The sequence below is a fragment of the Rhineura floridana genome, chromosome 1 (genome assembly GCF_030035675.1).
Source record: "Rhineura floridana isolate rRhiFlo1 chromosome 1, rRhiFlo1.hap2, whole genome shotgun sequence".
NCBI lineage: Eukaryota > Metazoa > Chordata > Lepidosauria > Squamata > Rhineuridae > Rhineura > Rhineura floridana.
In genome coordinates, this window is record NC_084480.1 from 34382013 (window position 1) to 34408853 (window position 26841).

The 26841-nt window shown below is 44.7% G+C and overlaps 1 long non-coding RNA gene across 2 annotated transcripts; it reads right to left on the reverse strand.

Annotated features, from left to right (window-relative positions):
- Positions 1-600: 600 nt before the first annotated feature.
- On the reverse strand, positions 601-26841 carry LOC133375674 (uncharacterized). 2 transcript variants are annotated; one of them, XR_009760297.1, is made up of 3 exons: positions 26727-26841; positions 6454-6951; positions 601-4794 (listed from the first exon to the last, which is right to left on the reverse strand). It is a non-coding gene; the product is annotated as an uncharacterized LOC133375674 (long non-coding RNA). The 2 variants fall into 2 exon arrangements; XR_009760298.1 differs by having other exon boundaries at positions 601-4831.

Genomic DNA, 26841 nt, shown 5'->3' on the forward strand with positions numbered 1-26841 from the left:
TCCATATTTTGAAAAGTCCTTATGGAAATTCATCAGTGTGTTCATGTGAATTTCTCCTAATATACACAATTTGTATGCAGTTTTTGCCGTATATACATTTTTGCAAGCAATTTATGTTATTTTATATGTTATTTTCATTAATATATGCATTTTATGCATGGTTTGCCTAATATATGCATTTCTTCTGCACATTACTTGGCTGGAGAACTGCACTGCAGAATTCAGAGAAGTGTGAATTTTGAAGGATGACTGTGCTGCAAATTAGATTCCCCTTTATGGCGAACTGAATCAAATGTCTCCCCATCCTTACCTCCACATGCTCTGAATTTCAGTTCGAGGGAAACAACAGTGGGTGATGGCTGTTTCCTTCATGTCCTGCTTTGTAGACTTTCCAGAGTCATCTGGTTGGCCAGTGCAGGAAGAGGGACATTGAACTAGACAGGCCTTTGATCTGATTCAGCAGGGCTCTTTTTACGGACTTTTCATGATCATTCCAGGAGGTCAAGTCCTGTTTTCAGATCTCTAGCTGTTAAAATACTCTTTGAAAATGAACAAATTGCAAACCATATTAACATGCAACTAAATGTAAATGCTGTTGATTTTCTTAAGGACCGGTCATTTTGGCTTCAGTATTAAAACAGGCATCATTCTTTTTTCTTTTTTTTGCAACCCAATCCTTTGATCCTGCTGAAAAACGATGTCATTGATATGTGAAACCTATTCTCTATCTGCCCTCAACTCCATGCAGGATCAAGGCCTAAAAGCAAACATGAGATAGGAGTTGCTGGGAAGCCCTATACATTGGAACATTTTTATGATGGCTGGCTTTTATTTTTGCCAGCCATCATAAATATATATTAGAAAAGTGCCTTTAAGGCTACACATTGCATTGTCAATTACCCTGCTGGAATTGCTCTCCCACAAACTACCCTGTGCCTCTGCTTATTTTGTTCGTGTTGGGTGTTCTTTTTGATTTTAACAATCTCTAACCTTTGACAGAAGAAAATTGAAATACTTCTCCATAGTAGGGGGAATAAAAAGTCCAGGATGTGGTAATGAGAACATTATTATCGTAAGCTGTAGAACTACAACCTGCCACAGAGTTTAGGAACTATGTATTTCAAGATATGTATCTTCATACAAACGTCAAAAGCATATGTTTGCATATAGACTGTCATACATTTGTACATTCACCATCTCACTCTTGTAATCAAACTTTGATCAGAGTTTCAAAACAATGCAAGTCTGTGGGATCTCGTTTCCCATAGAATCTGAGTTGGAAGGGATGGTGGTCATATAATCAGTGGAGACTGGTGGCTCCAATGGCAGTGAGGTGTAAAGTACTTTGGAGAGCTCCTTCAGAGTTCAGACTAAAACCCGGAGTGATTCACTGCCCCATTGACATCGGAGACACCAGCAGCCACTGCATATAATTCAACCCCTTGATCTGTGCATCTTGCACCTACACCATCCTTCGCAGCTGCACATCTATCTTCTACTTAAAAAGTACCATCAAAGGAAGGAGAGTCCATCACCTCCTAAACTACCGCTTCTACTGACAAACAGCTCTTACAATTAGGAAGCTTTTCCTAACGTTTAGCCAAAATCTGCTTCCCTGCAATTTCATCCCATAGGTTCTAGTCTTACCCTGTAGAAAAATGGAGTATATGTCTATTCCATCTTCTGCATGACAGCTCTACAGATATTTGAAGATCACTATCCTGTCTCCCCTTAATCTTTCCTTCTCTGGTCTAAACAGGAGTAGCCTGACCACTTTAGCCCGTACATTGATAACCTCAAGGCTGGATTACTGCAATGTGCTCTGTGTGGGGCCGCATTTTGCCCTTGTTTGGAAGCTTCAGCTGGTGCAAAATGTGGTGGCCAGACTGCTGATGGGGGCACATAGCTGACAACATGTGACCCCACTCTTAAAACATCTGCACTCGCTGCCCATCCACTATGGAGCCAGGTTCAAGGTCCTTCTATTAATTTACACAGCCCTGAACAACTTTGGTCCTGGGTGACTTAGGGACTGCCTGAACCCTTCTCTGGAATGCTCTGCCAACAGATTCAGCAGGAGCCTTCTATTTTAACTTTGAAATGCCTGCTGAAAGCTTTCTGTTCCACCAGTCTTATGCAGGCAATTAAGAAGATGTCTTTTTGCAATAGACAGAACTTGGAAAAGTTACTTTTTGAAACTACAACTCCCATCAGCCCCACCCAGCATGGCCACTGGATTGGGCTGATGGGAGTTGTACTTCAAAAAAGTAACTTTTCCAAGCTCTGGCAATAGATGACCTTTGTTTTTATTGTATTTTTAATGGTTTTTACTATACAATTTTTTAAACTTGTAAACCTCTTTGATGTTTTTAAATGAAATAGTGGTATACAAATATATTTTCAAGTAAAATAAAAGAAATATACCTAGCTCTTTCCCATACGGTAGCTACCCCTTTTTCCTGCAAGACCTTCTGTACGTTTGTGGAATGGTTGGCAGAAATTCAACATGAAGATCTTTCCCATCACTGAATTTTGAAGTTGATTCTGCTGAATTTTTACCTGGCAGAGTGTTGTTAAAGTCATAGGAGCCCAGCCATGGGGAGGGGGGGCGATCAGGTGGAGATGAGGAAGGTATCGAATCTGTGCTAGTTCTCTCATTTACTACAGACAACCATCTCTTAATAAGAACATAAGAAGAGCCCTGCTGGATCAGGCCAAAGGCCGATCTCTTCCAGCACTCTGCCCTCACAGTGGCCAACCAGATGCCAATGGGAAGCTTGCAAGCAGGACCTGAGCACTACAGCATTCTCCCCATCTGAGATTCCCGGCAACTGGTATTCAGAGGCATGCTGTCCCAACAATGGAGGTAGAATGCTTAGTGTTACCTGCAAATGAAACCAAATTTGGATCAGGTTTGAAAACACACCTCTCTAGCGCTTACCATCAACTACCAAGGTTGAATTTGACCCCATACTATACTGAGTGGTAATAACAACCTAGAACATGCTTTTACTATTTTAAAAAAGACCAATAATTCTTCCCACAGTTTCACTGGCAGCTGAATGAATCACAAGTTAAAAATATGAATTGTACCGAGGTGCTGTGACCTCAATGTTTTTATGTGTGAAAGAGTCATCTATAGTCATTTGACCCATATTATTAACATCGCCTTGGCACCCTTTGATACTGTCCTTTACCAAACAGATGGTGCAATAGTTACTTTTTGAAGGACTAAGCTAGAATAATAACCACATCTGGAACTAATGTGTAACTCCCTAAACCAATAGATCACCCAGGTTTAAGAGGGCCTTTTGCTCTAAATGTCTCACATAAGCACAGTCAAATAATCCAAAACCCTTATGGTTGTTTCAAGTGCCTTTGCAGGCCAATCATAGATGTTTTTCTCTCTCTCCACCCTTGCCCTGTGTGACAACTACTTTTACCAAAAATGGAACTTAGATGCTTCCATTTTCTTGGGGCTTGAGTTTATGAAAGTAAAGGGGGGTGCAGATATGAGGAACCAACACTCCCATTTAGAGACAGAACTGCACAGTGATTTGGGGTAAAAAGTGAGGAGCCAGTACTCCTATCTTGATAAAACTGCCATTGGTGCCAGCACAAAATGGCTGCCAATGGCAGCAAAAAAAGAGTACTCCTTTACCAGTGAGTACCATCACAAAAAAATGGATTCGCTTCTAACTCTTCTCCTTTGTCTAAACTGGGGTGCATGTTGTGGTGGTGGAGTGGGAAATATAGGTCACAGTCACACCATAAATTTAAAGCACACTTAAACCACTTTAACAGTCTTATTCCCCCTAGAGAATCCTGGGGGGAAATTTACATTTCCAAAGATTCTCCATGACTGTTAAAGTGTTATAGGAATGCTTTAAATGTATGGCATGGATGTGACATTATTTATTGTATATTTATTTTGTACTAGGGGTTTTGCCCCTGTGCACTATGCATGCCAAACCCCCGAGAGAGAGAGAGAGAGAGAGAGAGAGAGAGAGAGAGAGAGAGAGAGACTTCCAAATGTACACGCATTGCCTCCCACCCACCCCAGGAACTTCCAGACATACACAAATGCACACACATTCCAGGCACCCCCAAACACACACACCAGACACTTCCAAACACATATACAGGGACTGCCAAATATACACACACAGAGAAGCAAGTGCCTAAACCACCCCCACTCACCCAGGCAACTACCACTACTGACTAGGGTTGCCAGGTTCAAGGCCTGAGACTGATCCTGTATCTTTAGGAGAAAAGAAAGTCAGCCAAGTGCAGGTGTTCTTGCAACACTGTAATGGGAAAAACCACAAGGTGGAATTCTCCCTTCCCCCTGCACAACTTTTAAAGATGCAGAAGACCTCTTGGAGGCCAGGCCTCTCGTGCTGGATGAGGTGCGCTCCACGGCCAAAGGTTCTTTCACAAGATGAGCACTTGTATGGCTTCTCCCCAGTGTGAATCCTCTTGTGCACCACGAATATGGACTGCTTCCTAAAGCTTCTCTCTGGCGTGGGTTGCCTCTTGCAACATAAGCTCATGCTCCCAGGTAAAAATGTCCTTGCGTGTTTTTTCTCTCTCATCCTTGAGGATTATTTTTTGGACTATACTTTTTGGACTATACTCTCCACGGGCAATGGCCTTGCCAGCTCTCAGGGGCTTCTCCCTGGTCAGGAGGGTGAGACACCATCTGCTCCTTACTTCCCAAAAGCATCCAGTGCAACTCAGCTTCCCCCAGATTTTCCAGCTGATGCCTTTCCTTCTCGCATCTCCTCTGGTCATCTATTGGAATACAATGAGAATCCAACCTAGAAATCATCTGTTTGTCAAAGGCAGAAAGGAACCTTCAGTCAGGTTGTGCACTTGGGGAACAGGGCAAAACCTGCGGACGGGGGAATGAAATGAAGTGTCCTGGAAATGGGCATGGCTGGCTGGCACTGTAAATAGGAGCACTTCATGCAGCAACTGCAGGTCCCACTTGTTGCACTGTGGAGTGCTCCAATTAGAGCGCCAGCCAGCCAGCTAGCCATGCCCACTTTAAGGATACTCCATTCCACCCCCGCCTCAGTTTTCTGTCCCTACCACACACTCATTCAACATTGCATGCCTATAGGACATATCACTGGGAGGTTTGGGGGATTTTTTCCCAACTGCAAGAATTATTTTGCCTTTTAAAAAAAAGTGTCTACTTCTGCAACCCCTCCCAAGCCTGTGGATACCTCCCTCTTGTGTATTTGTCTGGTGCTGCTTTGGCTACATAAGAATGAGTTTGTTATTATTAAATAATAATAATATTCCGGTTGTTTTAAGGGATCGATGCATTCTCAAAGCTTATCAGGTACACCTGAGGTCTAGGAAAGTCACTCGGGACTGCTGCTTGTAAGTTGAACCAAAATCCTGCATCTTCTTCACGCTGGTGCACTGTCTTAGTTCGACTGAGGACAGCGTACATACCTTCCATGACTTTCCCAAAGAATCCTAGAAACTGTAGTTTGTTAAGGATGCTGGAAATTCTAGCTCTGTGAGGGGTAAACTACAGTTCCCACAATTCTTTGGAGGAAGCCCCGTGCTTTACATGTGCTTTACATGTATGGTTCTACTCCCCATATTCCAGAAGCCAGGCAGACTGAGACACTTCTGCCCTTAAGAAAGACACCAAGACCTGCTTAAAACATGAGCCAGAATTTCTTGACCAAAGTTGCTTCCTTTGCACTCCAGGGCACTCTCTAGGGAGATCGCCTTCCTTCACCATGAAGAAAGATGTGCCCCCGCCCAGAGTAGTGGGCTGGATGAGGGCTAATAAGCTGAATCCTTGGAAAACCAAGGCCCTGTGGGTCTACAGAATGGGACCGGCACCACTAAACGTCCAGCTTCTAATGGAGGCCAGTTGGGCCTCTGTAACCTGAAGGACAACTAACAGCGCTCCTCCGGAGGAACGCAACGATGGAGATGGGATAGAAGGGCTCAGGCAGTCCATAAATCATGCTGGATCCAAGCTGTTCAGGGCTTTGTATATCAACAGAGGAACGTTGCCCGCAAGGGAAGGCCATCCTTGGGCTAAACAATCTTCCCCAGCACAGTATGAGTACAGATGAAGGGTGGGCTATAAAACTTTTTAATATTAAAAGAGCAATCAAATAAATCATAGCTGAGTTACACCCACAATTGTGAGGTGTGTGAAGAGATGATGATGATGATGAGGCCTCCCCAGCTGTTGCCATGGGCTGTGGACTGCCTGTGACATCACAAAAGCTGAGTGGTATAAAGGTGGGCCAAGTGGAAAGCCAGTGGACCAGCATGGCCTGGTCTTCTTTCCCTTGGAGGAGGCGAATTGGCGAATGCAAGGAGGTGATCATCTGGCTATGGGATGCCATCATGAAGCGATAATGAGGCAAGTTTACTTGCTGAGAGCGATCGCGGCTTAAGGTGGCTGATACTCACATCTGAAGCTGGCTGATGTCTAGTGATGGACCTGGTAGAAGCTGGCAGTGTGTGTGGAAGCCGGTGGATTTCGCATTCGGAAGCTGGCGGATGCCGCAAGGCTGAAGCAGGCGAATATTTGTGGAGGAAGCTGGTTGAAGGTGGATATTTGTGGGTTGAAGCCAGGGAACGAATGTGAATGGATGGGGGGGTGAGAAAGGGGCGGATGTTGCCGCTGGCGTTCTTTGTGGATGTTGGCTGGCCGTGTGTGTGTGTGTGAGTGGAGTTTCGGATGCGGTAAAGGGGTTGGGTGGGTGTAAGTGTGTGAATGTGACAAACCGGTGGATATACCATGAGTAAATGACACCAGTGAATGTGGGCAGGTGGAAGCTAGAGGATGAAGTTGCCAGGCAGATGCTGGTGGAGGTGCTTGGGTGAGGCTGTTGGATAGTTGCCATCACCCTCATTTTTTCCTTCCAGGGATGTCTCTGAAGCTGGCGAGGTTTTGGAAGAGACCACCTGTGAAAGCAACAAAGAGGCTTAAAGAAGCCAGCTTTTATTTCTAAATAAAATGTTTTTTGTATTCATCTCCTGTGGAGTCCCTTGTTTTATTCAAAAACAGGTAATGGGAGATCAAATCCCAGAGTGTTATGGTGTGCCTCTCCCTGGTATCAGTATACATGAAGCCATAGCTATACATGAGGCTAGAAATATTTTAATAATAAATGAATACATCACTGCTGAGGTGTCCTTACCATTGTCAGGCCGAGGGAGGTTGTGCTGTTACTGTGGGAAGGGACTGCCTGTGATGTCACAAAAGGACACGGTGGCTGAGGCAGGGGGGGAAGGAGCCCAGGAGGAGGGGAAGGCTGAGGGGAAGTGAATCTAGAAACTGGAGAAGCTGGGCTGGCTCCCTCCTGTGTACTTGAGTTGCCAACATTTTGCTCCCTCAGAGCTCCTGTGCCTGTCTCACCTGCACTGCTGTCAAAAAAGGAATGTAACTGAGGATTCTTCTTGCCTCCATACACACCAATAAACACCTTAGGAGGATCTCATGGGTTTGGAAAGCCCTTTTCATTGTAATATGCCTGCTGGGGCTGGCGAGGAGCTTACTTCAGGATCCATCAATGACAACTTTGAAGAGCCTCAGTGTAATTAAGAGCTCAGCATCTAGGCTTTGAAGAGGACCTGGGTTCCAATCATGCCTGCACGGGAAGGGGGAGATGTTCTTTTCTCAGCTTCCCCTTCTCCCTCCCTGCCCCACATATTTACAAAATGGTTTGTGTGTGTGTGTGGTTCCCCTGCCCCCCCAGCAGGTTTGTGCTGCCCTTTTGGTCTGTTTGGTATAATTATCCCCATTTTGCAGGCTGGAGCTGAGGCTGAAGGAGAGGAGGCCAGCTAAGACTGCCTGCCGAGGCCATGGGACAGCTGCAATTTCTTTCTTTATTATTTTATTTATATCCCACCCTTCCTCCCAGCAGGAGCCCAGGGCTGCAAACAAAAGCAGTAAAAACACTTTAACATCATAGAAACAGACTTTAAAACACATTCAAACAAAACAACTTTAAAAACTACAGGGGAGGATTGGAGCCGTACGTCTAAACTTCACCAGGAAGTGGTCAGACCATGACAATGGGGTGCCATCCACCCCCCTATCTCCAGACCACCCCTTCCTCCATTGGAGCAAACAACAAGTAGAGTGTGTGCTCTGCCCCATGTGTCAGACCAGTGACAACTTGAGACAGCCCCATGGTCGTCATGAAGGCCTGAGCTGGAACACTAGAGGCAGCCTCAGCATAGATACTGAAATCACCCAGGACTATCGTTCTGGGCTCCTCCAAAACTACAACTGAGATGGCCTCTGCCAGCTCGGTCAGAGAAGCTGCTGGGCAGCAGGCTGGATGGGACACCAGCAGCAACCCTAGTTTACTGTCTCCTTGGCCCAACACCAGGTGCAGGCCCTCACAGCCAACTCCAAGACAGAGTAGTTTCAGAGATGGAAGTTCAATGGATTACAGCAGCCGCTCCCCCCGCCCCTGTTCCTGCAGCCTGTGCTGGTGTTTCACCAAGTATCCAGGTGGACAAAGCTGGGTCAGATCCGCTCCTCCCAGTTCACCCACCCAGGTCTCAGTAATGCACACCAAATCAGCACCCTCATCCATGATCAAATCATGGATGAGTGTGGTCTTATTGCGTACAGATCTGGTGTTAAACAACAACACACACAGGCCAGTGGGCACAGCAGATGAGCAACCTGGAACCCATCCATGGGAGGAGTGGAAGTGAGGAGCAAGGCTTATATCGCCTTGTTAGATTGAAGCTGGGACCCTCTGCATGCAAAGGAGATGCTCTACCACTCAGTTATTCCCCTAAGCCATAGTCACCTTGCCCCACATCTGGAGCAGATAATGTCTCCATGGCATATTTTTGGTTTGATTTCTAAGAAATAAACGTGGCCATAATTAGCCATAAATCTGTTCAGGTCACAAGAAACCCTCCTTTCTCGAACAACTGCATTGTTGTCATTAAAGTATTCCCTGCTATCAGTGTGTAGTACAGGTGTAGTTCATCCAGGGTCTTGGGGGGGTCTTAGACCCCTTACTTTTTTGGGAGCAGGGTCCCAGCAGGGTCCCTATGTCTTCAGCATCCTACAGGCCAATCAGCATGAAAGGGGAGTGTGTTAGCTACTGAGAAGAGTCTTCTAACATGCTTTTTTGTCTTTCCTGATGATTGGAGCCAATCAGAGTGAAAGAAGGTGAGTCACTGAGAAGATGCTTTTCAGTAGCTAACACTCTCTCCTTTCACATTTTTTGGCTCCTAGGGACTTCCATTGTTGTGGGAGAAGGCACCAACCCAACAGCAGAAAAGGGGGGAGGGGCATGGCTGTAACTATCATGAAGGGACCTGCACTTCTGAATTTGTCACTACACTACTGGTGTGTAGTTTACCCTTTCATGAATGCAAGAAAAATAATCTCCACTTGAGGGCACCAATTCACATCTTATATCCAGATTTAATAGCATCAAGTTGCCTCTGAAGTAAACACATCTAGCAGTTACTGATTTCCTTTTTTGTATCAAGACATTGGGTGAAGGATCCACCTGCTGTCACGCACGTAATATTGTCTTTCAAACATTTAACTATAAATCTATGTAAATCTGCACAATGAAGGTGCCAGATGCACCTCTTTGAAAAGTCCACAACTTGGGGTTGGCCACAGAGAATGCCCTCTCCTGGGCTGCCACCCCCTGAAATTATGAGGGTGGCTGAGCTGCCAAGAGACCACCTCTGCTGATCTTAACACCTGAGAGGGTCTGTAGGGAAGGAGGCAGTCTTTCAGATATTTGGGGCCTAAGTCATTTAGGGCTTTAAATATGTGAGCACCTTGAAGTGGGTCTGGAAATGAACAGGCAACCAATGCAACTATTTTAAAACAGGGGCTATGTGAGTTCTAAATGGAACCCCAGCCTGTTATTTAGCTACTGCATTTTGGGCCAGCTGAAGTTTCTGAGTCATTTTCAAGGCAGCCTCACATAGAAAATATTGCAGTAGTCCAATCTGGAAGGTACCAGATTGGTGTACAGTGGCCAAATCATCTCTGTCCAAAAGGGGTGAGCCAGCCAGAGGTGGAAATAGGCTTGCCTAGCCACCAAGACCACCTGAGCCTCTAGTGATAATGCTAGATCCAGGAGTACCCCCAAGCTTTGTACCTGCTCCTTCTAGGGGATTGCAACCCCCTCCAAAATAGGCTGCGTTCCCATCTCCTGGACTCAAGAACTCAGAATACACAGGATATATAGAGAGGGGGGGAGGGGTGACACCTCACTCTAAATCTCCTGATGACAGCTCCCAGCAGCTTCATATAGATGTTAAATAAATGGAATCCTGGTGCTGAACGATGGTCCCATATTACTATTTTCTGGAAATGGCCCTGGAGGTAGGAGCAGAAACAATGAAGTACAATGCCCCCAACCCTCACCTTCCTGGGCCACTCAAGATGGATACTGTGGTCAACAGTATCAAAAGCTGCCAAGAAATACAGGAGAATAAGCAGCATCACATGCACCCCATTTTTCTCCCAATAAATGCCATCAACCAGGGCAGTTTCAGCACCATGACTGGGCCTGAAAGCATGACTGAAATGGATCCAAAGGATTAGTTTCATCCAGACATGCCTGAAACTGGGCTGCCATCACTCTCACAAGCACATTGCCCCAAAAGGAGATATTTGCCACTGGACGATAGTTGTTTCACACATTAGCGTCTAGGGCAGTCCTCTTAAGGAGGGGATGCACCACCATCTCCACCAAATCAGATGGAAACTTCCCCTTCTCCAATGAAATATTGACCACTTCCTGAACCCACCCAGGAAATCCCCTATGGCTATCTCTAAGATGGACAGAGGGCAAGAGGGCAAGTAGTAAGCCACACTTCTTCAAGCAACTTGTCCATATCCTCAGCAGAGCTTGGAAGTAACTCGTTATTTTTAACGAGTTACTTGTAATTAGTTACAATTTTAAATGAGTGGGTAATTCCATTACATTTGGCAAGTAACGGAACGACTAGTAATTTCCCTACTTTTCAGCTGCAACTTTAACGTTTCCACGTTAGGTTGGACGTTACTTGGGGGCGGGAACAAGGGGAAGTCAGCTCCTGGCTGTGATTAGTTAACACAAGACATGTGCCTCACACTGATTGGACCTCTGCGCAGACTCTCTCTTCCCTCGTGATCTGTGTTAGGAGGCACGAGGGAAGAGGTGAATAGGCAGGGCCTGGTAGTGTCTGAGAGGAAAAAATGGACGCCGGAGGAAAAAGCCAGGGCAAGGACAACGGAGGAGAAGGCAGCAGCAGAATGGCGAAGAGCTGTGGAGGTGAGTGACGATGATTTTTGTGTGTGTGTGTGTGTGTGCCCCCCGCGGCCCCTTCCGCCCCCCCCGTGGCATTTTTGCCCCCACACCCCCCCACGGCCCCTTCTGCCCCTCCCACTGCCTCTCCTTGCCTTGCTGCCGCCCCCCCATCAATCACAAGGCACTTCTGAAACTTCGGCCTACTCAGAGCTTGGAAAAGTTACTTTTTTGAACTACAACTCCCATCAGCCCTAGGCAACATGGCCACTGGATTAGGCTGATGGGAGCTGTAGTTCAAAAAAGTAACTTTTCCAAGCTCTGGCCTACTTCTCTTCCTTCCCCCCCTTTTTGAACTCTCCCCCTTGTTCCTATGCATACCTGTGTGCTGTATTTATCCAGACAGAGCACTCCTGCCTTTTAAAATGCCAGCTAGCTTTTTATTGTATATTTATTTGAACTCCATCTTTCTTTTTATTTGTATTTTTGTCCTGTTTAATCACAAGACTGAATTGTATGTGGGACAAAAACTGTCTCAGTAATAATAATAATAATAATAATAATAAAAAATCATTAGGTGTATAATAAATGGCTTAAGGCTGATTTTTTTTGTTCTTGGCAGAGATGAGGTGAGAAGTAGGGTCCTTGCAGCTCCTCCTCTCAGTCCCCCAGCTCTCAAACTCATATTCTGTGAGAAAGAGAGAGATTCCCAGTCCCAGAGAGAGATAGACTGTTGACAATCTCTGCTAATATCTATACAGATGTACATAACATGCATCACCTGAACTCACATGATCTAGAGTTACCTTAGATCTTGCAAGATTTGCAAATGAGAAGCAATAGGGTTTTATATTAGTTCTGATTGTCTATTGGGCTATCATAGGTTATATGTTTTTTTCATTTTCTATGGCAAAAACTCCAACTTCAGTGGAATTTATGTGATGTGTTCTAATCATTTGAATTTGGCTAATGAATGCTTTATTCTTTCATCAGAACTTTAGCAGTAGTACTAAAATATTAATAAAAAAGAAAAGGGAAAGAAAAAATACTTTACATACATCATTCAGCTGTATTGCTAATTATAGATATAGATATAAAAGATAAACGGCATTTTGTCAAAAGTATTTTTGTCTACATTTTATACCTCATGCTTGGTTTTCCAAGCTTGGCATGGAATGCTTCTCATACAGAATTAATTTGAAATGCTGCATATTTATTATCATAATCATCATATTCAAAATAAAAAATATATGTACCGCCTTCAAGTTGATTCCAACTTATGGTGACCCTATGCATAGGGTTTTCATGAGGCTGAGAGGCAGTGACTGGCCCAAGGTCACCCAGTGAGCTTCATGGATATGTGGGGATTTGAACCCTAGTCTCATTTTGTTCTCACAACAACCCTGTGAGATAGTAGGTTAGACTGGCCCAGGCAGGGTTATTCAGTGAGCAAAAATGATGCTTACTTCCACTCTGACTGGGGCATCTTGCAGCATGGGGAAGAGATGGGGGCACATCACAGCTGAAGTTCACCCATATAGGAGCATTATCTCTTGTTTATTACAGAGACGCCTGTTGCAGGTTTTGCTGCTGAGAGCAGCAGTCAGTTAGTGCGGCCACTTGAGTCACAGCTTGTTGATCCTGAGGAGGCAAAACTAGAAAGTGAGGTTCAGAAAGGAGGCCCTGTGCATGAGGAGGAGGAGGGCATGAAGCAGTGCCAGTTGCCCACAGCCACATCTGCAGAACAGCAAGTACCATGGTTTGGCTTTGAGAAAGTTTGTACATTTGTGAGCCAGAGTGGGAAAAATGTTGTTGTACGATGCAATTACTGCCTTCCAAGGATCAAAACTCTGAGATCAGCTGTTTCCTCCTCATCCAATGTGAAGAAACATTTTGAGGTAAGCCTTTGTCATGCTGGTCCTCAAAGAGTGTCCATTGTCTATTTATGTTTAAATTGTGAAGTTCCTCTTCCATTTTTTCTTGGATTCATGCTTTGTTCTTCTTCCTCAGAGGGCACACCCTGAGAAGCTGAGAGCAATTGAAGAAGCAATAAAGGCAAGGAGACGTGGCCTTCCTGAACCAATGCATGACACCCCTCCTCCCAAAATGCTGAAGCGGTGGGGATCTGGCAGAGAGCCTGTCACCCAGAGCAATCTCGACAGGAGAATCATTGATTTCATTGTAGAGGAGACATTACCACTTCAGACTGTGGACAAACCATCATTCATTAATCTGGTTTGCATTGGACTCCCCAAAGATCTCACCATCATATGTGCCAAGACTCTGAGAGACAGAATTGAGAAGAGAGCACACCACATGAGAGAAACTCTTGCAAACCGAATGGGTGCTGTGGCATATATAGCAACCACTGCAGATTGTTGGACCAATGGCAAGAAGAGTTACTTTGGGGTAACAGCCCACTGGATCAACCCAACTACCCTGAAACGTGAGGTCGGGGCCTTGGCTTGTAAGCGTCTGAAGGGGCGCCATACATACGATGTCCTTTCAAAAGCACTGCATGATGTACATGTGCAGTACAGGATCCACAACAAAGTTATGTGCACTACTACAGACAATGGCTCCAACTTTGTAAAAGCGTTCAGAGTTTTCATGGCCAAAGAACCAGTGGAAGCTGCAGGCACCAGTGACGATGATGGTGATAACCAGGAGGAGGAGGAGGCTGAGGTGGAGTTTGTGCCTATCTGTGAGATCCTGGACACAGGACCTGAGGCAGAGGAAGAAGCTGCAGACTCAGGAGAGGATTTTGTTTTACCACCACACCAGAGATGTGCTAGCCACACCCTCAACCTTGTGGCAACACAAGACATAGAGGCCATGCTTTCTGACTCCTCCAAAAGTAGTCTTCTTGGTCCTTTCAAGAAACAGTTTCGTTCCTTGATGGGAAAGTGCAGCAAGTTGTGGTCCAAGCAGAACCAGTCAGCACAGATTGCTGAGTATATCTGTGCGCAATGTGGTGTGTATTTGAAGGTACCGAATAAGACCAGGTGGAATTCCACCTTTGATGCGTTGAAGCAACTACATGAGCTCCTGTCAACTGTGCCACTAAAAATGCATGCCATAATGGACCGCTGCTCCTTGTCCAGGATCACAGCTGCTGAGATTGAAGTGGTACAGGAATACACAGAGATTATGGCGCCACTAGCCCAGTCCCTAGATATCCTGCAACGGGAGAACGGCATGTTCATGGGATATTTGCTATCAATGCTCTGCAATCTGGACCGCAAGTTAGGAGGACTGGAAAACAAACCTGAGAGGTACACATACTGTTTTCAGCTGCTGAGAGGTGTGCGCGAAGCCCTAAGAAAGCGGTTTGCAGCTATCTGGGAGGACAAGAGGCTTCTTCTGGCAGCCTGCCTACACCCTCGCTTCAAACTAGATTGGCTGGAATCGTGTCAGGCCACCACCCATACCAACAAGTAAGAACATTAGGGAAGCCCTTTGGGTGGATTACTCCAAGGGAAATGTTGTCTCAAGGGAGGCATCAGAGGGCTTAAGGTGGTAGGCAGGGGCTGGTCCTTTTCTTCCTGGGGCTCCTCATCACAACCTTGGGTTGCTGCAGGTAATCCTTAAGGGTCTGCTGTGCTGCCCCATGAGTGTGGTGACTTGGTCACCTTCCTACCTTCCATGTCATCATCCACAGGCTCAGGCTGGATCCTGAACCAGGGGACATGACAAGCATCAGGAAATGAAGAGCAGATGATGGTTTCCTAACATATATGTGTTAACATATCCTCTCTCTTTCTTACATACACAATGGAAGCCTTGTTGAAAGCTGAAATAAAGATGGGTGTACTTAATGAGGACAGTGATCAGTCTTCAGATAAAGACCAGGAAGGAGATGACTTAGCAGATGACTTCTTTAACTTTCTGCCCCAGGGCAAGAAGTCAGCAGTGGACACTGCTGAGGAGGAACTGGTGAGGTACCTGAGGTCTCCCAGCAGGGAAGTGTCATCACTCCATGGCTTTCCACGTGTGCTGCAGTGTTTTTTGCAGCACAACACAGGCATGCCTTCAAGCGCCGCAGTAGAACGCCTGTTCAGTACTGGTGGCAACGTAATGACTGTAAAAAGACATTCCTTGTCTGACATGCTCTTTGAGCATCTTGTTCTTTTGAGACATAACAGAAACATATTATAAAAGCATTTCAAGTGTAAAATTTGATTTCAAGAGTTGGGGTATCTTCATTGCTTGGGGGGATGTGAGATTCTGTTATGCCATTATGTTAATCTTATGGATAAGATTTTTTATTCTACTACCCCCTGTGTGTGTGTGTTTATTTTTAATATTGTTTTAGGCTTCTTAGATGTGCAGCAGCCAAGGCCAGCACCTTGTAGGAGTTTTTTTAAAAAAGTAACTGAAATGTAATTGTAGTGATTACTTTTGAGAAAAAGTAAAGTAATCAGTTACTTTCAGAGCAATTGTAATTGTAACGGTAATTACTACTTTTTGGGCCAAGTAATTGTAACTGTAATTTATTACTTTTTAAAAGTAATCTTCCAAGCTCTGATCCTCAGGCTACAATAATTGAAACCGATCCAGTACATATGGAACAGACATCTCTACTGGACTTGCTTCCGCTGTGGTGCCCAATTCTGCCAACTCTGGGCAATTTTGTTCCTAAAGCTTCACAAGTTTGTTGTTTACAGTAGGCAGCCAAAGGTGTCAGAACAATGCTTTCTTGGCCAGATGAGAAAAGCCCATTTGCCACTTGGAAAAGCTTTGCTGCTGGCTACTTGTGGACGCCAGGATTGGTATTGGCACCTGTGCTTTTGAACTTGTTCATAAATGATCTAGAGTTAGGGGTGAGCAGTGAGATGCCCAGGTTTGCTGATGAAACTAAATTGTTCAGGATTGTTAACACAAAAAGGGATTGTGAAGAGCTCCAAAAGGATGTCTCCAAACTGAGTGAATGGGTGCTCAAATGGCAAATGAAATTCAATGTGAACAAGTATAAAGTTATGCATATTGGAGCAAAAAACCTCAGTTTTACATATAAGCTCATGGGGTGTGAACTGATGGTGACTGATCAAGAACGAGACCTTAGGGTGGTAGTGGATAGCTCAATGAAGATACTAATCCAGTGTGCAACTGTGAAAAAGGCAAATTCCATGCTGGGGATCATTAGGAAAAGTATTGAAAATAAAACTGCTGGTTGTAGCATTTGGGGCTCTTTAGAAAAAAGGCAAGCCAGAGGTGACATGATAGATGTGTATAAAATCATGCATGGCATGGAAAAAGTGGATAAAGAAAAGTTTTTCCCCTCTCTCATAACACTAGAACTCACGGACATTCAAAGAAGCTGAATGTTGGAAGATTCAGAACAGACAAAAGAAAGTACTTCTCCCCTTACACTCCCCTTTAAGGAACAGGTTCGTAGTTTGGGGGTCCTTTTTGACCCTTCCTTGTCGCTCGAGGCTCAAGTGGCCTCGGTGGCACGGAATGCGTTTTACCACCTTCGCTTAGTAGCCCAACTACGCCCCTATCTGGACAGTGATGATCTCGCCTCTGTTGTCCACACTCTGGTAACTTCTAGATTGGATTACTGTAATGCGCTCTACGTAGGGCTGCCCTTGAAGACTGTTCGGAAACTTCAGCTAGTGCAAAATGCGGCAGCCAGGCTGTTGACGAGGACCAATCGGTCCGCGCATATAACACCTGTCCTGGCTCGCTTGCACTGGCTACCTATTTGTTTCCGAGCCAGATTCAAGGTGCTGGTGTTGACCTATAAAGCCTTACACGGTGTGGGACCGCAATACCTTGTGGAACGCCTCTCCCGCTATGAACCTACCCGTTCACTTCGTTCAGTATCTAAGGCCCTCCTCCGGGTACCAACTCACCAGGATGCCCGGAGGACTGTTACTAGATCTAGGGCCTTTTCTGTGGTGGCCCCCGAATTGTGGAACAGCTTACCGGAGGAAATACGCCTGGCGCCTACGGTTCTTTCTTTTAGGCGCCAGGTTAAGACCTGGCTATACTCCCAGGCATTTTAATGTTTAATGTTCTATGTTTTATGTTTAATGTTTTAGTTTAATGTGTTCCTCTTTGTTACTGATTTTATTCTATATTGTATTTTAATCTCGTTTTGTACACCGCCCAGAGAGCTATTAGCTATGGGCGGTCTAGAAATGAAAATAAATAAATAAATAAATAAATAAATGCAGCACATAGTTAAACTATGGAATTCTCTCACATAAGAGGCGATGATGGCCATCAACTTGGATGCCTTTAAAAGAAAATTGGACAAATTCATGGAGGATAAGGCTATCAATGGCTACCAGCCATGACGGCTGTGGCCTGCTATTAAAGTCAGATACAGTATGCCACTGAAAACCTGTTGCCAGAAGCTGCTGGAGGGAGAGTGCTGTTGCACTCAGGTCTCCTGCTTGTGGGCTTCCCATGGGCATCTGGTTGGCCACTGTGAGAACTAGGGTTGCCAGGTTGGAAGCATCCCAAAACCTGAGATGTCATGGGGCGGCCCCTAGTGATGTCACGGGGTGGGCCCTGGTGATGTCATGGGGTGGGCCCTAATGACATCATAAAGCATGATACATTAAGTATCAACCACAGTGCTTGGAGTGTACAGTTCAAACAAAAAAATGGCTTTCCTGTCCAAAACATCTTCTCTCGACTTCTGTGCAAGAACCCAGTAAATTCTTTGCAAACTTCAAGAGATGGACACCTAGGGATATTGGGAGGGGTGTGTGGAGAGAGAGAGAGAGAGAGAGAGAGGTTCTCCCAAGGACAGATCTGTCCTGTTTACTTGCCGCCCTGGGCTCCTGCTGGGAGGAAGGGCGGGATATAATAATAACAACAACAACAACAACAATAATAACAACAACAATAATAATAATAATAAATGAACATTAACACTTGCTCCACCAAATAATATAAATTAATGAATTATTTAAATCACTCATTGCATCTCAGAGGAATACAGGAGCATGAAATATGGCCTATCCAGATAATAAATCCAATCTCTTGCACAAATACCTAGAAGTTCAGATTTGATGAAGATCAAAGTACTGCAGGAATTATTTTAGGTAATTGTGATAATCCTTAGGAGAAATAGTTCTTCCACTATACACACCACGTTGTACATTCCCATTACCCTCTGCTTAAGCCAATAACATTTTTCTAAATCCTGTGATGTTAAAATCTAAAACTCTCCTATAAAATTTTACATTTTATAAATGATATATTATAGATTAATTACAGAACTTCTTAAATATATTTTCCTTATGCTGGAAGCATTAGTCTCATTTAAAAATCCCTGCACTTTTTACATTTTCTAGGTTTATTCACTCTCCCACACATGCTTCTTATTTTAAAATGTGTTGTCCTGGAGCGCTCCGAGCACTAGAGGCCTAAACCTAAGTATGGAACACATCTCTGCTAGTCTAGCACCAGAAAGCACACCAGGGCAGTTGTTCCACAGAGTCTACAAACCTATAATAATTATAGATATCCCATGCATTAATTAGTGCATGGTGTGTGCACATCACCAGCGGCATCTTAAGGCAAAAGGAGGAGCCGTGTACCTGAGCTTCAGTGTATGAGGTGCAGTCAATGAAGGGGGGGGCATAGGGAGCTGCCTGCCACCAAGTCAAACCATTGAGTACATCTATCTCTGTACTGCCTACACTGACTGGCAGCAGCTCTCCTGCGTTTCAGGCAGGGAGTCTTCCCAAGCTCCCCCTGGAGATGAACCTGGAACCTTCTACATGCAAGGCAGGTGCTCTACCCACTCAGCCAGTCCTTCCCCAGGGAGTCTGGGGAGTTCCGGCGGGGGGAGAGGATGCCATGGGTGGCTCAAGATATGTTTGAGGGAGAAGGGAAACTGGGGGAAAGGGGGCTCTTTTGGCAGGAGCCCAAACTGAAGTCAACCTGCAAGAAGGTGTGGCATGAAGGGGTGCCCACCTGCATTAAGAACATAAGAACATAAGAAGAGCCTGCTGGATCAGGCCAGTGGCCCATCTAGTCCAGCATCCTGTTCTCACAGTGGCCTACCAGGTGCCTGGGGGAAGCCCGCAAGCAGGACCCGAGTGCAAGAACACTCTCCCCTCCTGAGGCTTCTGGCAACTGGTTTTCAGAAGCATGCTGCCTCTGACTAGGGTGGCAGAGCACAGCCATCACAGCTAGTAGCCATTGATAGCCCTGTCCTCCATGAATTTGTCTAATCTTCTTTTAAAGCCATCCAAGCTGGTGGCCATTACTGCATCTTGTGGGAGCAAATTCCATAGTTTAACTATGCGCTGAGTAAAGAAGTACTTCCTTTTGTCTGTCCTGAATCTTCCAACATTCAGCTTCTTTGAATGTCCACGAGTTCTAGTATTATGAGAGAGGGAGAAGAACTTTTCTCTATCCACTTTCTCAATGCCATGCATAATTTTATACACTTCTATCATGTCTATCATGCATTGACCCAAGTGTGAGAGGAGGGTTTGGTTCAGTTTTGTTTTTTGGGACGGGGGGGCGGGAGACTATTAGAGGGTGGTTAATCCAGGCAGCGCCCTATCAGTCCTGGGGAAGGAGCAGCACCAGGGATCATGGGTGGCTCTCTAGTCCTCATGGAGGATGGTGGGTTAAGAACCTAAGAAGAGCCCTGCAGTGCTGGATCAGGCCAACGTGGGCTCATCCAGTCCAGCACATCCTCTTCTCACAGTGGCTGACCAGCTGCGGGGCCCCTGCACTCCCCTTCCGCAATCCACGGCAGGATAGCAGGGCAGAAGCTTCAGAGCCGCCCACCATTCTCCCGCTTCACCTATCTTTCTCTCTGCTGTTTTTTGCAGCGCATGCAGGTTTGCCATCAATTAAGATGGCAGCCGAGGTTTCCCTAAGGGGCTGAAGCCTCTGCCGCCATCTTGGTTGATGGCAGCAATACGAGCGTGTAGCAAAAAACAGCAAAGAGAAAGGTAAGTAGAGTGGGGAAATGGCGGGGGCTTGGGATCTCCTGCCCTGTGGCCAGCCCTACTGGGTGGCCATGCCACACCACACCAAAAACTGGAGATCCAGGGACAGGGTGTGTGGTCTGGCTGAGGAGCCAGAAAACACCCCCGAAGCTGGAGACTCCGGCCGAAAACCGGAGATCTGGTAACTCTAGTGAGAACAGGATCCCATGCTAGATGGGCCACTGGCCTGATCCAACAGGCTCTTCATATGTTCTTATGATGCAATGGTGGTCGAGAAATAAGCTTACTTTGGCACAACTGCCAAATAGTGACATAGTAATGTGACCTCCCCCATGTTTGGTCAGGTTCAAACTGGAATTCATGCCACCTGCTCTCTGGTTGCTGACCTTCCTGTTTCATCACTAGAATATCAAGGTGACCCAGGTGCTCCACAGTGACAGCAAGGGCACTCAGGAGCAATCATGTCAATGGTTCTATACATCACACCATTCTGCAGTGTGACAGAAGCCTCGACAAAAATGCTGGCCATATCAGCCAGAAAATCCACCACAGCTTCCAGGAATCCATGATTCCATACATTTCTGTGGGTGGACCATCTCAACGGGTTCTCCACCCCTGCAGAGTGGAGTAGCTGCATTTGCCCCAAATCTCACCAGGAAGTGATCCATCTATGATAATGGACTCATAATGTGCTCCCCAGTCAGTGCACTATTGCCAATTTGATCTGTGGCAAAGACCAATGGTATGTCTGGCCACATGTGTCACCCCACTGATGTACTGAGACAGCCCATGGTTATTATTGAGGACATTGAATCCTGAAATGGCTCATTTGAGGCAGCTTTGGTATGGATTCTAAAGTCCCCCAACACAACCATGAAGGGGTTCTCCAACACCACATTTGAGACTACCTCCATCAGCTTGGTTAAGGAAGTTGTGCAGTGGGGTGGATGGTACACATCCCTGTTGTGTCTCTCTATCCCAGCACGATTAACAATCCCTTAAACACAGACACAATATGGATCTGTCTCCTGGCAAGGGAAATGGATTTTTTAAATGTGTGTTAGGGTGTAAAATACATATTTAACATAACATAAAATATGCACTTTTCAATGCTTTTCAGTGCGTTAACCTGTAAAATACACATTCTGTACACATATGTATATTTAGCACACTTTTTTGGCTTTGAAAGTGCATTACTAAGTCTAAAGAGGTGCATAATTCAACAGCAAATTATGTTCCAGTCTCCAAGCAAACTCAGGAGCATTGGTTCAGTCTGATGTGAAAAGCAGACCAAACAAATTTCCCCTTCATCCCTAGAAATAAGCATGGGGGGGGGGGAGGGAGGGAGAGAGAGACAGAAACATCCTCAGGCCACAGTAACTGAAACTGATCCCACAAAATGAAACCAGACAGTGCTCTGGACATCACTTCTAGTCCTGTATCAATGATTTCCAAACATTTCCACACCAATCTCCCAGGACCCACATCATGGTTCCCACTCAACAAATGCCTTTGACTCAGCTCTGACTTCGATTAACAGAGAATGAAAGACCCTGTTGCTCATATGTTTGTGAGAATGTTCTGACTTGCAGGGCTTAGGAAGCATAGAAACAAGCCTTTCTTTTAACATTGTTCATGTGAACCAGATAGCTGGAATATGTAGCCTTGGTTTTTAGTGAATCTTATACTGACTGGCCGCACTGTACATCCGAAATTTGTTTAGAAGATGAAGGAGTGATGATTTTAAATATGTTTACTTTGGCATTGATATGATTTTATTTGTTTGTTAAATTTTTGATCCCATTTTCCCACCAAATAGTGTTCAAGAAGGCTGTTTGAGTGACTTTGCATATTGTTGTGTTTTACTTTATATGTAGTGCAGAGTCTCAGAAATTCAGTCAAGCAATCAGCAGCAGCCTATGTGGTTGGGTGGAGCCACAAAACTGGTCTCCTTGAATGGGGCATGGCAGCAAGGTCAGGGTTGTGCAGACACACTAGTGTAGTCAATCCAGTGCTCTCACTGGAGCACCTACACAATCCTGATCTCACTGCTGTCCTGTCCTACCCCTTAAACATCCATGTAAACTGCCACAATCCTGGTGTTGGGCTGCACCTCCATGGCAGAGCTTGGAAAAGTTACTATTTGAACTACAGCTCCCATCAGCCTAATCCAGTGGCCATGTTGCCTAGGGCTGATGGGAGTTGTAGTTCAAAAAAGTAACTTTTCCAAGCTCTGCTCCATGGTTATACCCCGCCACATAGGCCACTACTGCAAGCAATATTTGGCCATGTACCTTGAACTAAGCCATGCTATCCAATCTTCTCAAAAGATTCTTGCCCAGTCCTTCTCCTCCCCAAGGAGATTGTTCCACAGGTGGAACTGTTCCTACATTTAGGAAATTCTTCTAATACTGAACAGAAATCTATGGGTGGATTCAGATGAATATTTCATTCATGCATTCATTCATTCATTTTTGCCAACAACTGTTAGTTGTTCCAGTTGCTAGGTTTTGGAAATGAACACCTGAGCAAAAGCTTGTTGAACACTTTAGATTTCATGCAGTTCAGTTGTGTTGGTGAAGTTCATCTTGAATTGCATTCAAATGGCTTCCATGGGATTAGCTTGAGTTTCCAAATGGGAGGGCCAAGCACAATGCTCATTAGTGCAGAAATGATAACTTAAACATATGCAATAGTTTTGATCGTCAATAGGGATGGGATCTTTGAATTCACCACCCCTCCACTCCCCTACCAACATGGAAAAGGAAAAGGCAGGAGAGAAGGGATCCCCAGGCTGAATGAGGCCTTGGCAACAGCCTCCCCAGCAGGTCAGACCAGTCGAAAGAAGAGGAAGAGGAAGAGGAACAGAAAGACAAGGTGCCACAGTGCAGAGAAAGGAACAGGCTGCAGACTGCAATGGGTGAATAATTTCACACACCCCAGTCAGAATTAAGCAAATATTTGCCCATCCCAGCCTGCTACCTGCCACTTTCCTTGCAGGGTGGTGCCTCATCTTCCTGTTCCTCCTCTGCAACCTGGTCCTCTTCAGGGAGGCTGTTGCTAAGGCCTCTGCTGTATCATTTGGCCTGGAGGGGCCTCCTCTGCTGACTTCTCCTTCTCCATGTTGGTAGGGATTAGCAGGAGTTGGCAGCAAATTCGTGGTGGATGAATCCCATCCCTAATGACCAAATATTAACAACAACAACAACAATAATAATGTGTTTGGAGTCAAAAGGAAAAATAGTACAATGAACAAAAGGAAAAATAGTACAGTGAAAGCTCATGATAATGTGTGATCAGGGGACAAAGAATGCACCCATATTCTAGGGCTTCTGTGCTATAATGAAAACTGCCCAGAAAGGGTTAAAGCACTGAGTACTGGTTCCTAGAGAGGCAAAAAAAACAAACAAACCCCGCCACCACTGCAGCTAAGCAACGGGGTGGGAAGAAAGAAGCAGGAAGGGTAACAGAGACGGAAAAACAAGTTAACAAAAATAAAAATAAAGCTCCACAGGCAGTGATGAAAGCACCTGGAGAAGGCTCGAGAGGTAAGCTTCCTTTAGGAAAAAACACCAGGAAGAAAAAGGGTGACGAGACATAAGGAAAGAGATTTTTAAAAAGAACACTGAGAGGAAAAAAGACTCAGAAACACCCAGGAGAAGCAGAGGACTCACCAGGGTCAAGGAACATAAAGGATGAAAAAAAATGAGGTATAACAAACATAAAAATAGGGTATACAGTATTTTACTCAGGGGACATGGTCAAATCCATGTATATCCAAATCCATGGTACAGTAAGACGTGTTACAGTGAGCTTCCACTGAAATAGATTGGGCCTTAAAAGAATCATAAAATTAACATGGAAAGGACTCAGAATGACTCAAAAGCTATAAAATACATTGATGTAAGTACCGAGAATGTAATATGTATCAAATACATGAAGTGATCAACAAAAATGATACTTTGTTTTGTGAAATTTCCAATGTGGCAAGTTTTATTCACAGAACATGGAGAAATAATATTTTGCTCTGTTCCCATTAAGGGATGAAGTTACCGCCAACGACAATGAAAATCCAAGAACAAGTGGGTTGTTCAGTTCTCTGTCAAAAGTTCAAATTTTCACAGATGATCACCTTAGCGTTACCACTGCTCTGCAGGGTAAGAGTTCGTAAGCCATTCTGATTATCTAGTGTACGCATTGCTGATCCCCATGGTGAAAGCATCACTAGGGAGAATTTCAGTGTAGATCCATATGCAACAGACCCTCGCCATATTATGAAACAGACTTAAACACAAGAACCATGATGGATCAAGCCAAAGCACTATCTAGTCCAGCATCCTGTTCTCACTGTGGCCAACCAGATGCCTATCAGAAGCTCACAAGCAGGACTTCAGTGCAACAACACTCTCCTTATTTGTGATTCCTAGCAACTGGTATTCAGAAGCCCATTGTCTCTAACAGTAGAGACAGAACACAGCCATTGTGGCTACTAGACACTGATAACCTTATACTTCATGGATTTGTCTTATCCTTTTTTAAAGCCATCCAAGATGGTGGCCATCATTACCTCTTGTGGGCAAATTCCATAGTTTAACTATGCACTATGTGAAGATGTACTTTCTTTTGCCTGTCCTGAAGCTTCCATCACTGAGCGTCATTGGATAATTATTATGTTTTCCTCAGTCCAGGCCACTACCAGCCACCAGTGGGAATGAGGAAACTCAAGACATAATGGCTCCAACTCACACCAGGAGTTGTGTTTCATAATACAACTGGTGGGGTGGGGAAGAAAGGAAGGAATTTATTGTGGAGATACCAATTCCTTAGGCCAAAGTAATGTACAGAGAGCAAAGCAAGAATGGCAATGTATATTGCTCTACACAAATGGCTTCTTGAAATTTTCCACCCTAATTGTGAGCAGAGAAACTTTGGGGGGCGGACCATTTCATTGACTTTTGCCAGAGAGAGTGGCTCATCATTACCAATTGCAGTGGCACAGCTTGTTTCTTTTTCCTGCATTTTTGTTTTGTTTTGCTGCTTATGTTGCTGTTGCTGTGGCAACTGTGTTGGCAGCCTGGCCACCATTTTACATTTTCCAGAATGCCCTTGACCTAGTGTCATTCCAGGGCATTGTGTGTGTGTGTGTGTGTGTATGCACAAGGGGTGCAATGGGGCAGGGGGAATAGGTGCCACCACCAAAATAATAGAAATCTACAATGTTCTTTTTTTTCTGGGAGTGGAGGTTGAACAAAAGCTCTCAGTATTTTTCTAGAAAAAAAAGATATCTTCAAGAAATTTTAACTCTGCTCTCACAGAGCTTACAGATTTTTGCTGAAGTGAAATAGAAACTACCCGAGCACTAGTCATAATCAAAGATGGTATGTCACACCATTTCAAATTCACTATGCTCAGTTGGAAGAGTTGAGTCCCTGGGTGATATACAATGGTATCAGCCTTCTTTTGCAATGGACATATGTTTGTGAAACAGAGGTCCCTCCTCCTCTCCTCCCCCCTGCAGCCCCCTGCAACCCTAAACTCTTCTTTTCAGAGTAGAGAAGTGTATGAGAAGCTGCAGGGGGAAGAGTGGTAGGGGGAATCCAGTGACATCCACTCATGAGATGTTGGATATCGCCCCTTATCTTTTAGCAAAAATAAAAATTTCACTGACATTGTAGCTTATTATCCCTCTCTTCCTTTCTGTTCCATACAAGCTCACCCCTTCTATCTCACTGTTTCATGTTCAGATCCTCAAACATGGGGTTCACCACAAAAGGGATGGAAGTATCTGTCAATTTCGGTTCTCTCCATTTCTCATTTTTCCAATCTTAAATTCAGTTGTCCACATTTCTGCAGCAATTTGTGAATTTTTGTTTAAAAAATCCTCATGAAAATTCTTCATCATTTTAGTGTGAATGTCTTCTGCAGGCAGTTTTGACTAATACACACATTTTTGCAAACCATGTGTTGTCATATCATGCATTGTGGCATATTTTCACTTGTATATTCATTTTTATACACACTTTCTCCTAACATATGCATTTTTGTAAACATTGTTCTTGAACTGCATCACAAAATATTGAATAAGTGCAAATTTTGAAGGACGGCTGTGTTTCAGTTCTCATATTGTTTTGGAAAGTGTGAATTTGATAGATTCGGCTTTAAATGCAAATGGAATCAAAATTCTCACCCATCCCTACGCCACACTGATAACTTGCCCTTTTCAGTGGTCAAGCCTGTGCCCTTTCTCCCTGAAGCCCTTCCTCAAAATCCATGTGTGCAGCAATGCCTTTCCTACCCCATCTTGGTACCACTTAATTCTCCTGTACTACCTTGTCTATAGTAGAAAATTCAGTACTCCATCCACACTATTCATTCATAGCCTTGCTTTAATTTGGGTGCTTCTTTAATAGTAATAATAATAATGGCCAGGAACTGCAGGCAAATCCATGAGCCCAGAATTATTCTATAGTTGTGATCTATGAGCTCATATGTTGCTTAGCTAACTCTGTCACCTACTGACCTTCTGCTGGAGTCCTTCAACAGCAGGCAACAGGTTCCAGACAACCGGTCTGGACTACAAATGCAGGATCTGTGATAGTTCCCAATCAGAGCTCCAAAGAAAGACAGATGTTGAT